This window comes from Metopolophium dirhodum, chromosome 7, assembly GCF_019925205.1.
Source record: "Metopolophium dirhodum isolate CAU chromosome 7, ASM1992520v1, whole genome shotgun sequence".
Classification (NCBI taxonomy): Eukaryota; Metazoa; Arthropoda; class Insecta; order Hemiptera; family Aphididae; genus Metopolophium; species Metopolophium dirhodum.
Window position 1 is genome coordinate 37,128,319 of NC_083566.1, and position 15,180 is coordinate 37,143,498.

Consider the following 15,180-nt stretch of genomic DNA (forward strand, 5'->3'; position numbering starts at 1 on the left):
TTTTTATAACTAGGTAAGAATTCCAATTGTTGCTATTTCATGTTTTTTTTTTCACTTAATTTGTTCACTGTATTGTATTAATTTATGAAAAAAATTAAATATCCCATTAATATGATATTAGTTATAATCATTGTTGAAACATTGCGTATCATTATTTTAAGTTTTTTATTCAAACGTAAAAAACGTATTTTTTTCTACCTAAACCATATTGGCAACGTAATCATATCAATTTCAGTTTTAGGAAAAACATAATATAATATCGGTGAGTCGTATATGACAGTCACGAAACGTGTATCGAATATATTCAAAAGGGGAAATTATTACAGATATTTTTCACTCCTTTTCCACTTCTGGAATTGCAAAATTCCTTTGCCCTTTATGTTATGCCATATTACTTGAGAACTATTTTTATTGTGTTTTGCCATAAGAATACGCGTTAACGTAGGCACCAAAATAAATATCAGGTAGAAGTCTATTTTTAATAGAAACCAAATTGTATTGGTCATAGGCACCTATATATTACTATGGATGACATTGCGAATGTTAATCTGTTATACCGAAGTAGATTAGAATATGAATAAACATAAACTAACTAATAAGTTCTAAAAATAATATCCATACTAATTATTGTTTATTTATCTACCTTTATCTGTTGAGTTTGTTCATAGTGCAAACTAATTTTTTTTTTTTTAGGTAGGTAGGTAGAAATATTTTTAAAAAGGAATATTTGAATATTGTAAGACATGTTATAGTGGAAATATCTGAACTATAACTGTGGTGATAGTTTATTGAACAATTATCCTTTTGGCTTTTTTATTGTCTTGCCATATTTCCATCAAAAATGATATGCTTTCAAACAGGATTACAATCATTAAACGCGTAGTACAAACATATAATATTTTTATCACTTTGATAATAAAAATTATTTTTTACCAAAAGAATATTTTATGTGTGTAAAGTTAGGCTATTTTTACTTTGTCCAAATTACTCTGGAATAATTGTAGAACTTAATTTATAAATAATTGATATTAAGATTTGGGGATCGGTAAGCTCTTTGGAGCTGAGTTGTGACTGAAATTAATTTAAAGAAGGGACAAACTTCATACTAGTCTCCATAATTTATCCAAATTACAACAGACAGGTTGTTATTTTTAGAACTTGATTTGTAGGTATAATTTTTAGTTTTTTTGTCTGGTGATGAGTTTGGAGAAAGTTTGGAACGTATTGTAAACCCTCATACCTCAGTTTACCAGTTTTAACTATATCATAGAATCAATGAACTTTCAAACTTTCAATATCTAAAAATCGACTTACATGTTACAATAATTATGAGAAATGTATCTCTACAACTAACAATATTATTCGTCCGTTGAAATTTGGACAAGGTGCGGGCTGGACTAGCTCCATAACATACGTTGTAGCTGATTACCGTCAAAATTATTTTATTCCTACAAAATGTGTGTCTTTGGCTTTTTTCTCCTTTTGCACAATTTAAATTTGTCATATTTATTTCTATCCGCATTTGTATTGACATAAAATAATATTATGTACTAGCAGACAACCAGCTATCTATGGGTTGGACATTAACTCAGTCAAATATTGAAAATTTCCAGTCACGTGGGTACTTAAACCCCACTATGGTATATCTTGTGCAATATATTATTATTGCTTTTGTAAAAAATATAAATTACCACCGTCAATAATCCATGGACTAAGGACCATCTACGACTTCTTACTCGAGTTAAATTCTGTCAGATCAAAGGTCATTAAATTTACTATACGTTATTTTTGCTAATGGTTGAATAGTCATTTACAGTACAAGTTTAATGTGTGAGCTCAGACATGAACATTTTTTTTGAAAGTTCAAATGATTATAAGTCACGAAACTCTGTGGTTTTTAACACCCTTCAGACGCATGTCTTGATGTATTGTATCGCACTCCAAATAATTCAATGTAAATGAAGTGTACTTAAAACAAAAAAAAAATGATGGAATAACATATATAATTCCATAATAAATCTTCCATAAATTATTGAAAAGTAATTTTATTCAAAAAAGTAATTATTATTTTTATGAATAGATAGGTATATACGGTATATTATGATGCGTATAATACTGTTGATATATTATTATAATGTGCATTTAATACCAAATTATATTATGACGTCTCGGCCACTATTAATTATTTTACGATCAGCTGTGTTTAGGCTTATCTAAAAAAAATCGCTTACTTATAAACACAATTGAATATATTTAGTCGTTTTTGTGAATTATCTCAATTTACGAAAATAATTAAAACAGTTGATATTATTAAATAAAATTTTTATTTGTTTCATTGTTTTTTTGATAATTATAATTTATAAATATATGCCATATTATGATTTAGGCACGTATCAATAGCTAAGAACCAAACATTTTAATTGATGTTAACTAATTTAAATTCTCAAACAAAATTATTTAGATATATCAAGTTTAATGATATCTATATAGAATGTTAAATGTAGATCATCCACAAATAGGTGTAATTATGAAAAACAAATTTATGTTTTTAACCGACTATCGTAGAATTGTTAATACTGATAGTGTATGAATGGTTACCAAATATATGAATGAATTATGCTTTCTTAGTTTAAAAAGTTTTTTTTCTCAAATAAACTATAAACTAATAAATAACTCAAATATTGTTTATAGAATTAAAATCTATTATGTGTGACATTTCTTCAAATATTCTCATTTAAATTATTAACAATAGAAACTATACAAAATTGTTCAGTTTCATAATGTATTATTATTTAAATCAATATTTTGATTAGTTATGTTTCAGGTGTTTGACCAATTAATATAAAAACACCCAGTGAAAATCGTGAGACCCTGTAGGTAATATAATTACCGTATAGCAAGGGGCAGATAGATTTATAAGGTTCGTAATAAATTATATTTAAATAATCAGGACTTAATTTCAGCGTTATTTCCTACTAAATACTTACAAAGTGGGTAAATTATGTTTTACAATAGCAGATGTGTTGGGGGCTGTATCATGGTCGAACCTAGTCCGATAATATGAACAGTGTACACCGTCTACATGGTGTGTGTTGGCAATTACGATTTATTGTGAAATTGGACATAATAATATTATTGTATCGATCAGCAGTTAATCGTATTGTATCCGTACTATGTACAGTATTTACAATGTTTAATGTTTATACTATAATATAAAATGCATATAAATGTAACAGTTTCTAATTTTTTTTCTGATTACATACCTAGGATTACATCTGGAACTACAATATATTACCTAGTATATTGTTATTATTTGTTAGGTTGGTAGTTATACTATTAGTATCTATTTGAAATTTCCAATGAATTATTATTATTATTATTAATTATTATTAATTATTATTAATTATAATTATTATTTATTTAAAATTTATCTATAATCTCTCACTGTTGGTACATTATAGTTCACTGTCGGAGGGGTAAGGTGCGTACTACTTTGGCACTACTATTTTTTTCTGCGTATTATTGGCCAGCTATACGATTACTGACGCATAAAATATAATATATTATGAAAGCCATAAAGAGTATGATAGAATACGTATGAAAGTAGTGTATATTTATTATATAATATTATGGATGTATATAATATCGGAATAGTACCTATGCATACACAATATATTTCCATCTTCTAACTTTCCAATTGTATTAATTTGTTAAAATATAAAATAATATATTATACTATAACCCTTAAATACCATTTGTAAATAAAATAAATTTTTTACTTTGATAAAGGAAATTTGACCTGACTATGGGAAAAATTTAAATATTGGCACTCACATAAAAAAAAAAACTCAATGGTGGCACTGTTTTACTGTAGGTATTTTTATCACAGTAATACACAACTATACAAACAATTAATAATATCGTATTCTCTATGACTGGGTACGTTTAAATTATACATTTCCCATATTATAGGGTCCTGAAATTAGAAATATAGATGATAAAAATGTGTACCATTTATGCTTTTGATTCTAACGATTTACGGGTTATAATACAAATATGCTTATGCGAGAGATAGCTTATATGCAATATTCCACATTTTAAAGTGCCTACTAAAATATGTCTAGTCATTTCCAAAAAGTTTACATTATAATAGAAGTACAAACTTTTAAAATGAAAATCTTATTTATGACAGCACATTATAGTTTAGTGTATTTTTTTATGCTTTTGGTTTATTACAATCATATTTCGGATAAACGGTTTATGCGAGGTACTGTCATTTAATGATTCCAAAGAAGGTTTGATTAATGTTAAGTAATAGTAACATAATTTATTTGCACATATTAATTTTCTTTCTCTTCTTCGTAAAAAATGTAAATTGATTAAAAACTTTTAGCCAAAATTAAGTTCCATAATACCCAAAAATGCAATATTTATCAATACTTTACAAATGCGTAACACGGATAGACACCAAACAACAGATACTACAACATATTTTACTGAATTATAGTTCATTTTCCGTATATAAATAAAATGATTATTATAAATCATTATGTATAATTAGAAAATTTACATTATATGGGACGTTTGAGGAACGATATTAATAAATTATAACAAAGGAGTAGTACACATAAAATCATATTATTATGACTAAATATATAAACGTATTTGTATGGCTTGAAATATTTTGAGTTGAGTCAAATGAATTCAACAATCCATGCATTTTTGTTTTTCAGACATAAACCACCCGGGACTATTTGTCGATACCTATATTATTTTGATTTGCTTAATACTATACCCATATCTACTAATTGAAAATTAATTTTGGAAGTTTACCCAAACCTGTTGACATTTAAAAAGTTACCAAATTTATCGTAACCTGCGCAAACAATTTCAAAATATGTCGTGTCTCAAATTGCACTCTCAATCATCCCTAATAAATGTATTAAATACATCCCTCAAGTATTATAATGAGATTTCCTTGTTTCTTATACCCCCTTGCGTATACCAATAGGTGATAACTTGAGTTTGCTAATACACAGCTGGTATATAGTATATTATGAGGTGCATCAAGTTATATTAATATTAGAGATAAGTGATCGCAAATACTCCTACTTTTAGACCAAGCATGTTTCAATGTACCTACATTGTTCAATAAATTTGTAAATGCTTTAATTACTGTTTGCATATATTTTATACTTATATGTAAACAGATATCATTGCTGGCTGTACATTTATCAGGTAAAATATTAAATCACCTATTATATCATAATATTATCGTTAATCAGTCCTAGCAATTAGTTTAATAACCGTCTTTAACTTTTTGAACACTCTGTATAAATAGTAAACAGTAAACACAGATAAAGAAAACCTTTGCAACAGTTTAATGTAACGTATGGAAATCAAAGTAATAACAATGGATATAAGATTTCATCACAAATAAAAAACTAAAAAACGTAAGAAATTGAATTTTGGAATAGTGATTCTTCTATTGCCTCTAGATGTGCAATAAAAAGGGAGTTTAAAAAATTAACATTTTAAAGATATTTAAGATTCTAATTTGAACTAAATCAAAATCAATAACTTTAACTCAAACAATTGTATTAATAATACTAATATACCTATAGCTACAAAGAAAGCACAATTAAAAAACGGAATACCACTTGATTTTTATGGTATATGTATTATCTATAACAATATTAATTAATTGGTAGATGAATTGAAAATTGAATATATACCTAATATAATATTTACCAATGAAGTTTAGAAATAAGCAAAAGTAGTGAACTATAATAATTTAATATTAAAAGGCCGTCACAGCCACATGTACACCATTGTAATGAACAATGTATTGGATATAATGGAAAAAACGCAAGTGTGTAAGACGGAGACAACACATGCGGGTGTGATGTCATCTTAATGATAATAATATTACTAATATTAGGTTCCATTTAAAGGTGTTGAATGAACTTTTTTCTTGAATAATGCCTGACTTTTGATTTTTTTAGTGAGAGAATCCTTTTGATTACATTTTGGAGTTCTCGTTGAAATCAAACGAACAAACATAAAGCATCAATAGCTGAAAAAAAAGAGTTTTTACTTTAAAAATAAACAATACTTCATATATGCAATAATAATAACCGAACTGAGGCCGACTGTACCGTCGGCAAAGGCCGTGACTTGCATAGGTGTCTTCCTACGGAGGACGGACTACGGAGTACTATGATTATTGATCAATTATTATTACTGTATATTACTTTTTATTTTTTATTTTTATGGTCGAATACAAAGTCATATAATTATAAAATATTAGACCGATATGTCAATCACTCTGACGACACTTTATTATACTCTGTACATTTTGTAATAGGTAATTTTACTCTCAGATTACTAAAAAGTCATAAACAACGATTTTACGTAAATCTATTTGAATGCATCAATGTTGCGCGCGGGTCTGAGAGAGAAAACAAAATATATTGCGCTTAAAACATTTTGGATCCCTCAATGTCGACAGCAGATATTATATGGACTGCGGAATATGTTTGCAATCATTTAAACATATCGAATATACAATTGCTTTTAATACAAATGTCAAATATATTGCAGGTACACGATGGTATATACAAAACAAGACAAGTGCCATACGAGATCCAAGTTTTTCAATTCAATATAATATTTATTAATAACCACAAGACGTGTTCAACGAGTCTTCTATTATACGTTTTATGAGATCCGTCGATAATATTTTAGTAAAAACGACGTCGATGTCATTACTTCAATTATTACCATTACTAAAATTACGCGAACGTAATATTGATAATGATCTCGGTCGTCCAAACACTGGCCGGCCATACGACTACCACGGCCCGACCAATCACGTCTCAGTAATCCTGCGGGTAATTGTTTCTTACCAAGAAAATATTATTATTTTTAAAATTATTTAAAATGTGATTTATTAATAGAACCGTCCAATATTATTTTGTATTTTTATCTTATTATAATATTATATTTTTCATACTTATTAAATAATATTGCATCTCATATCGTATATTGTTGCTCGTTTTACGTTGGATCTCATTTCGTATTAAGAGTACATCGTAGTATCGTACCCACATGACGTGTTGTTTCGACATACTAAATTACTAACTTATAACGAAGCTAATTTGTACGTTGCTTCAGTGGCTCCGAAGTGTGATGTTGACAGTAGATACTTATTTGTGGAAGGTGTTAGCAATAATTCAAAAATATCGAATATACAATTATTTAATATAAACATATTGTAGTGGTAGGTACACGCTGTACACAAAACAAATTATACATGAAATCCATGTTTTTGAAAACTGCTCCAAGTGGTCAACTATGGTCAAGTTACCCACTTTTACGTTACCTATACATACCACATAAATAAGAATGTTACGAGTTCTGCTAACCACGGTAGTATAAACTTTGTGTATTAATATGTAAGAAGATTGTATTACAATTCGTTAAGAGATCTGTTTAAATATAATAATTATCATATTAAAAGTCTCACCAAAAAAATGGTATCTAAAGTACTCTGCGAGATCCACATATTATAGCAATTTATTTATTTTTTAAATCACTATACACCAAAATATCAAATATAAATAAGAACGTTACGAGATCCGTTGACCACAGTAGCCAGTAGGTATTGTATAAACTTTGCGTATTATATTTTGTATAAAGATTGTGTTTTATTTTAATAATTCGTTAAGAGATCTGTTTAAATATAGTAATTATCATATTAAAAGTCTCACATACACAGGGTAGCTATAATGTACTCTGTGAGATCGACATTATATTAATTGATTTATTTTTAAAATCACTGTACGCCAAAATACCAAAATATAAATAAGAACGTTACGAGATCCGTAGGAGCATAATTGTATAATACAGTTTACGTATTACATTCAATTTTATAAGAAGGTTGTGTTAGAATTCGTTACGAGATCGATATATAATATTATTATATAACAAAATTTAACTAGTACGTATTACCCTAGATCCACAGCCGTGGACCCCAGCAGTACCCTAAGTAGACACCTCCCCCCCATCTAAAAAAATCTTCTATGGTAGATGTCATAGATAAATTAGGTGATCGACGCCACTTTTGATATCCATTTCTTCTACCATAGGTAGTTTCAAGTATACAGATGCATGTGTTTTCTGAATTAAAAATACATTTTAACATTATATAGGTCAGCCCGACTGCGAGGGTATCGTACTACAACTAGCAAAGTGGAAATGAACAGGAAGTGATATGTATTATAATATTAATGTATATTATACGGCCGATTTGAGCATTTAGTGGGTATGATGTCATGATGAAAATCTAGACTATTTATTATATTTTATTGTTAGTATATATGTTATCATAAACTATCCAAAATATTGTACATAATATTTATTGTAAAAATTGTAAAATAGACTACTCCAACGTGGTTCAAAAAATATTAAACATTTGCATGGCTCCGGTTGAGCGTACTACAAAGCCGATATAAAATATAATATTATATAAATTATGTTTTAGTTTAAACGATATTGTAATAACATGGTTTTGAATCGATTATATTAGATCCGGATTGATCAATGCGACGTTGCCGATACCTAGATGTCGGAGATGGTGTAACAATTATAAATATAAATATGATACATGACACCTGTGTATATAATACGAACTTTACCGTATGTACGATTAACTGCTGACCGATTCATTACTATTGAAACACACACGTAATTGTAAGGCCCATGGACAACACGCACAATGTATTAGTAAGGTAGTACGCTGTGCACCTTAGACCTCAATACACACTACGACTACCGGACTTCGTATGACTATACGATACAGTAACATAGGACATAGTTGATATATTTGTGAGTTTTAATATTTGTAAGTGTTTAGTAGACAATAAAACACAATTATAACTGAAAAGGAATCCTAGTAATTCAAATATATTTAAGATCCTGATATCTACATGTCTGCCCCTGGCTATGGTATTTATATCCATAGGATCCTACGGTTCTCCCTGGATATCTTATATTTAACTGGTCGTTCCCCCGACCACGTTACAATGGTGTAAATATCCATGCATAGTGTGTGCAATATTAAATAGTTTTTATGTACGTACCGATAGTGGTGCGCCCTACACGGAACACACCGATACTAAATTACACACAATATATTTCTTGTTTTCCGCATTTCACGAGATCCGGGTAATTTCAATGAAATATTATCATGTCAAATCATCAGTAGATTTCATTTTAAGCAAAATCGTTGTCAGACCTGGGCATTTCGGAACTCACTTCGAAAAAGGATCTCCCTTCGCTGCTCGTTTGCCGTATATTGGATGTCATTTCGTGTTAAGCATAAACGTGTGCACACACACACACCATGTACGTGTAGTTTAAATACAAACGCATGCGCCATGCAACGGTACTAAAATATTTTATAGATTGAACTAGTTTATAATAATACAAAGGATTTGTTGTTTACGGTACAATATTTATTATTATTATTATTATTATTATTATTATTATTATTATTACCCTAGAACCCCTGTTTATAATTATTATATTATTATTATTCTGGAGCAACCCGGTGTAAGATTACGCATAATTAGGCTTTAATTGCGTATTAATAAAAACGTTATACTCTCGTATGCCACTAAAAAACAATACAGTTTTATCGGTATGTACCTGGTATCAAAGGCAAATAATTGTATACGAGTAATAATAATAATATATTATAGTAATAGCTTATATCAAGTATCAGCGTAGCGTGACCAAATACTGTACAACGGAGGACAGTTATATACATAAATATTAATTACGAGTACCCACTATAATAATATTATACTGTTAGTCTTAAAAAATATTGGCTTATGAATTCCGTCAAATATGAACCCCCGTAAAAGCATGACAATTAGAACGAATTACAGTGAAGAAACAATGAAAATAATATAATTCTCTGAAAAGGGAAAATCATTAATTTTTTGAAATTACAACCCAGTTAATAAAGTGCACAATAAAGATTTTGCTAATGACTATTTAGATTTTTGCATTTATTTTATTAAATTGTCATTTTGACAATTGTATGGATAAATACTATGGACATTAATTCTCTCTAATCTAATAGATAGTTACTGAACAGCTTTGTTCAATTCGCAATTTATATAGATGTACACGAATTATACTTGTATTGAAATCAATATTAATGAGTTTTTTTTATTTATTAAATTATAACTTTTTGAATATTTTGACAGACAATCAACAAATCATTTTGAATTTAGAAAATTGAATTATGTTATTAATCGCATGCAATAGTTAATTAAGTTCGATCAAAATGTAATTCTACTATACATATTTTACATAATATTTGAGAATAGGTGTTAAAGAGTATTTTTAGATTCTGAGCAAAGCGATGAATGTATTGATTTTACAATGATGTGTGTTCTTTTTTATTTTTTTATTTTTGTGTCTGTCATCACCTTTTAGGACAGTAAAAGTTAAAATTTAACCAGTAGTTTTTTAACCAGTAAAATTTTGAAAATATTTTGACTCTTTTTGAGCGGTTTACGGACATTGTGAGTTTTCAATTTTTTAGTTTTTTTTTCTATAAATATTAATAAAAATTTTTTTGTTGGGTAAAAAAACGTGAACATTTAATATAAGGCTCCTGATATATCGTTCTAATAGCAGTTAAAAAATATTAAACATACATAGGCACAATTTTTTTTTATAAGCATTTAAAGTTAAAATTTTGACAACATTTATCAAATTTATAATTTATTAATTATTTTGTAGTTAAAAATGTATAAAATGTTTAACTTTTATGGCTAAGGATTGAAAATTTAAAACAAGGCTCCACGTAAATAGGTTATATATAAATTACTTTATTCACAATAATATCATCAAATATACTTGGTAATATCATAGGCTGCCTGACCGTTTTCGCTCAGAATCGTTTTTCTTATACAATGATATTATATCATTGAATTCAAATTTAACACCATCCATTACAGTGACCCACTTGTAACCTACTGTACAGCAGATCGACATCCACTTATCCACCTTTTTATATTTGAATTGTTTAGGTACAAAAGAAAGTTTGACAATAATTATTATTCTTTACTATAAGGCTGTCAGCTTGTCGCCTAAGTTATACGATAGATAATACTGTTGAAAAACGATCAACTACAACGCGTCAACGCCTACAACATATTATTATGACGACCAGCAAAGATTATAGTAATTATAACACATTGATGAGAAATTCGCATACTCAATTATTTTATTATCGCACATCGAGAACCGTATTAACGACATTTATTTCCATTGAGTGTTATTATTACATATTATTATATTATAAGTTGTTAACAACCATTATTTGTTCAACTTAAATATCATAGTTCAGATCACCACAGTACGCCGTTAGCGAGACGTGACTAGAAATCGAAATCTCGCGATATTCCATTCCATATAAGCTCGTTTCCGATAAGCTCATTCGGAAGTTCGCTATTGGTGTCGGCGCGGCATAATTTGTAATCAACGTTCCGAATTGCGCGAGCTCATCATAGCCTGGCTAAGGTATTATATTATTTTTCATAATTCACGTCATAGTGTGTCGTGTCATTTTCAGGCCTAAATTATTGAACTATTTTGATAAATTAACGTAAATAATTCTACATTTCATACGCAGACGTTGACGATCTCGGAAAAATACTCGACGGGCTATGTTCCGATTTCGTCCACGCGCAGTGAGTATTGAGTATAACTAACGGTAGATTGAGTGCAGGCACTAAAACTCACATCGAGAACGTTTCGTTTCGTCGGCGACGCGTTTATAGAGTGACGTCGAGGAGAGTGGCGGACGTTGTAGTGTTGGGATCAGCAGCCATAGGCCACCGCAACAGAAACGCGAGACCAAGTCATTAAACCTCAGTCCGGGCGCGGCGACCGCCGACCGCGAATTCCGGTGGCGGCTACATTTTCCGCCCTTCCGCCAAAAACTACTCACTTGCTGCAGAGGAGGAAAAAGGCTACGGCGGCGGTAGCGGTCCGGTCGGTGTGGGTATGTGGGCCATAACACACGCGTGTTGCACACCGCGGTATACTTTGGTGAACCCCACGGTGCAGTGTCGCTTCGGTTTTTGCACGTCCGCGACTGTCGCCGAATAGGCCGTGGCGGCGAAGAGTCTCACGTGGGTAACGCAGTGTGACGGCGGTGGAGGCGGCCGGGGCAGGCGTTATGATTTATGCAAATGTCTGCGCGGAGGAGCGTCTGTCCGCGAGTGTGTCGCGACCGCCTCGGCGTACGTGTCGAATTAAAAGGCGACGTGCGCAGACGGAGAAAAAGTAGAGGACCTTTGGCCCGGGGGGGCACGCCCGAGCGGAGTGTGGACCCAAACACGTTTAAACAGAGGACGGGTCTGTATAGCAGTCGGTGAGACGGACCGTGACGGGATGACGACGGGTGGAGAGAGACGCTAGATATACGTGTAGGTATAAATATTATACAGTCGTGGCGTGGTGGAAAGGACTTTGGTCGTCGCGCCCTTGGGGAGGTACGTGTGGGGATTATACCGGTGTAGAGGACGCGGCGGGGTATGCCCGCAAAGACGTTATTTTAATGCCGTCCGGCAACGCGTTCACCCTAATTTATATTCAAACTTTTACTCGTAGGTACACATAACAGATGCTCTCCTCCCGATTCCTGGGCGTACACGGCGTTTCCACTTTCCAGCCGGAATAGCATAATCAGCTGTAGTGTAGTAGTATGGGTACATTATTATAATTCGCGGCGACCACGCGGTGCCTATATATTTATGTGCGGTGACGACTGATTAGAATATATAACATATATTTATTATAATATAGTATAATAGTGACCGTCCGACTATGTATATTAATATAATGATGTGCGATGTATGCAATGTAAATAATAATAATAATAATAATAATATATAATATTGGTCGTCTGAAATGTCGAATTACGCGGCCGCCGCCGCCGCCGCTTTGAAATTCTCACAAAACCTTGTATTACGTACGAGCACGCAGAATAATAATAATGATAATCAAACGGTAGTCCAAACGTCAAGTATAGGTACTTACGCACTTTAACGAGCAAACCTTCATGTGTGTATTTATATAGGTATATGTAATATGTACAACTCGTCGGAATCACGTAATAAACGGGTTGCGTTCTGAGAATTTTCCCAATTTTCCACTATAGTACAGCTTTAATATAACATTAATGTTCTCGTGCGAGGTCTATAATACAAAATAATAATAATAATAATAATATAATGTATTCTCGTTAGTGTTCAGTTATTTAAATGTAGTTATGTATTATTAATTGTACCTATATATCATTCGCTCGACGGTAATTTATCGTCCATTTCAATCGCATCACTGTCAGGGTGGTTCTAAGGGGAAAAAAAATGGTAAACTGCAGTATTTTGAATTATATACCGTACTCAATTATTATCGAATAAGTGACATACAAAAATATATATTACGTAATAATCAATATTTCTTATTGAATTATATTGTGTTGCATAAAAATGAAAATTGACAAACTAAATCACGAAAAATGTTCATATTATTATTATGTAGTTAAACATTAATTACATTTTAAATTGTAATAGGTAGCTATAATACACTTAGCTATACTACTTTTCATAAAACAAATTATGAAAATGGTAGGTAGGTACGTTACACATGCATTTATAGCAGACAAACTTATATTAAAATTAAAATAAGCTCTTTGAAATTATCACACATAATAATATATATAATATTACGTATAGGAATAATGCCTATGAATTTGTAGATATATTTTAAATAAGTAAAAATCGACAGTTAGAAATTAAAAATGTTTTCTCGAATTCGGGTTATGATTGGTTCAAATTAAAACGATAAAAATATAATTAATTTTTTTTCTTGGTAAGGTACCAGCTTCCTGTTACATAGATGTACTGTTGGCCAGTCATACGATTATGCTATTATTTGTACTTAAATATACCACTAGGCATATATCACATTACTTATTTACATAATATGATGTATATTGTATACAAATCAAAATATTTTTTGAACACAAAATTCTTTAAAATTTAAATACAGTGCTTAGGTAACATTATGTACTAATTAATAGTAATGTAAATTATACGACAAAGTGAATACAAGTACAATATATAACACATAAACACATAGTGATGATATATTTTATTTTAAATTGAAAAAAATGTATTATATATTATTTATTAACACTTTCTTTGAACTGTTTAATTTTCAACTAAGTAAAAGTTTTTTTTTTTATATAAAATGCTAACATAATAAATTAATGTATTAATTTACAAAGGTTTATAATTTTTACTTTTTCAATAATCAATTAATTGTTTTAAGTGTGTTGCCATTTTTATGGATCTAAATAAGGGTGTCGTCGTACAAAAATGGTTGAGAACCACTTCATGATTAAGAGGTAAATATAATATAGTTTTAACAATATTTTTTTAAATAATACATTTTCTAAAACATTCAATACGAATATAATATTATAATATATTTCATGCACACAGTCAAGACCTATGTACATATTTTGTTTTTAGACAAAAGTGTGAATTTATTTTTACGGCTGTAGAAAGTTGCGAAGGTAAAAAGGATAAGTACTCAGTAAAATATTGTTTCTTGTTTATACAACACGTACAATTTATACAACAAGTAGGTAGAATATTTACTGTGAATATTATTATGTAATAGCATGTTTCCTAATCTATTTTAAGTCGAAAGATTCAATTTTCTGCTTGTCACGTGCTCTCGTTTTGTAATTTTATTCAATAACACTCGACAAAAAATACTGTTAATGACATTTTCACTACTATATATACCACCTAAGCTAATAGTCATCTACCTCAGGGGAGCCATTTGGGGTGGTTGGGGACGCTATATTTTGGTACCTCTGTTTTTTTCTACGTCTTATTACTGTGAACCTGCCATACAGTTTACAAACTCGCGATGGCCGATGCATAAAAGTTAAGATATATTATGAAATCATAATGCGTACAATACAATATATGTTTGGAAGAAGTGTTTATTAATAATTTATAGATGGATATGGACCTAGATATAGGTATTATTAGCATGACATATTCATGACAAAAACTA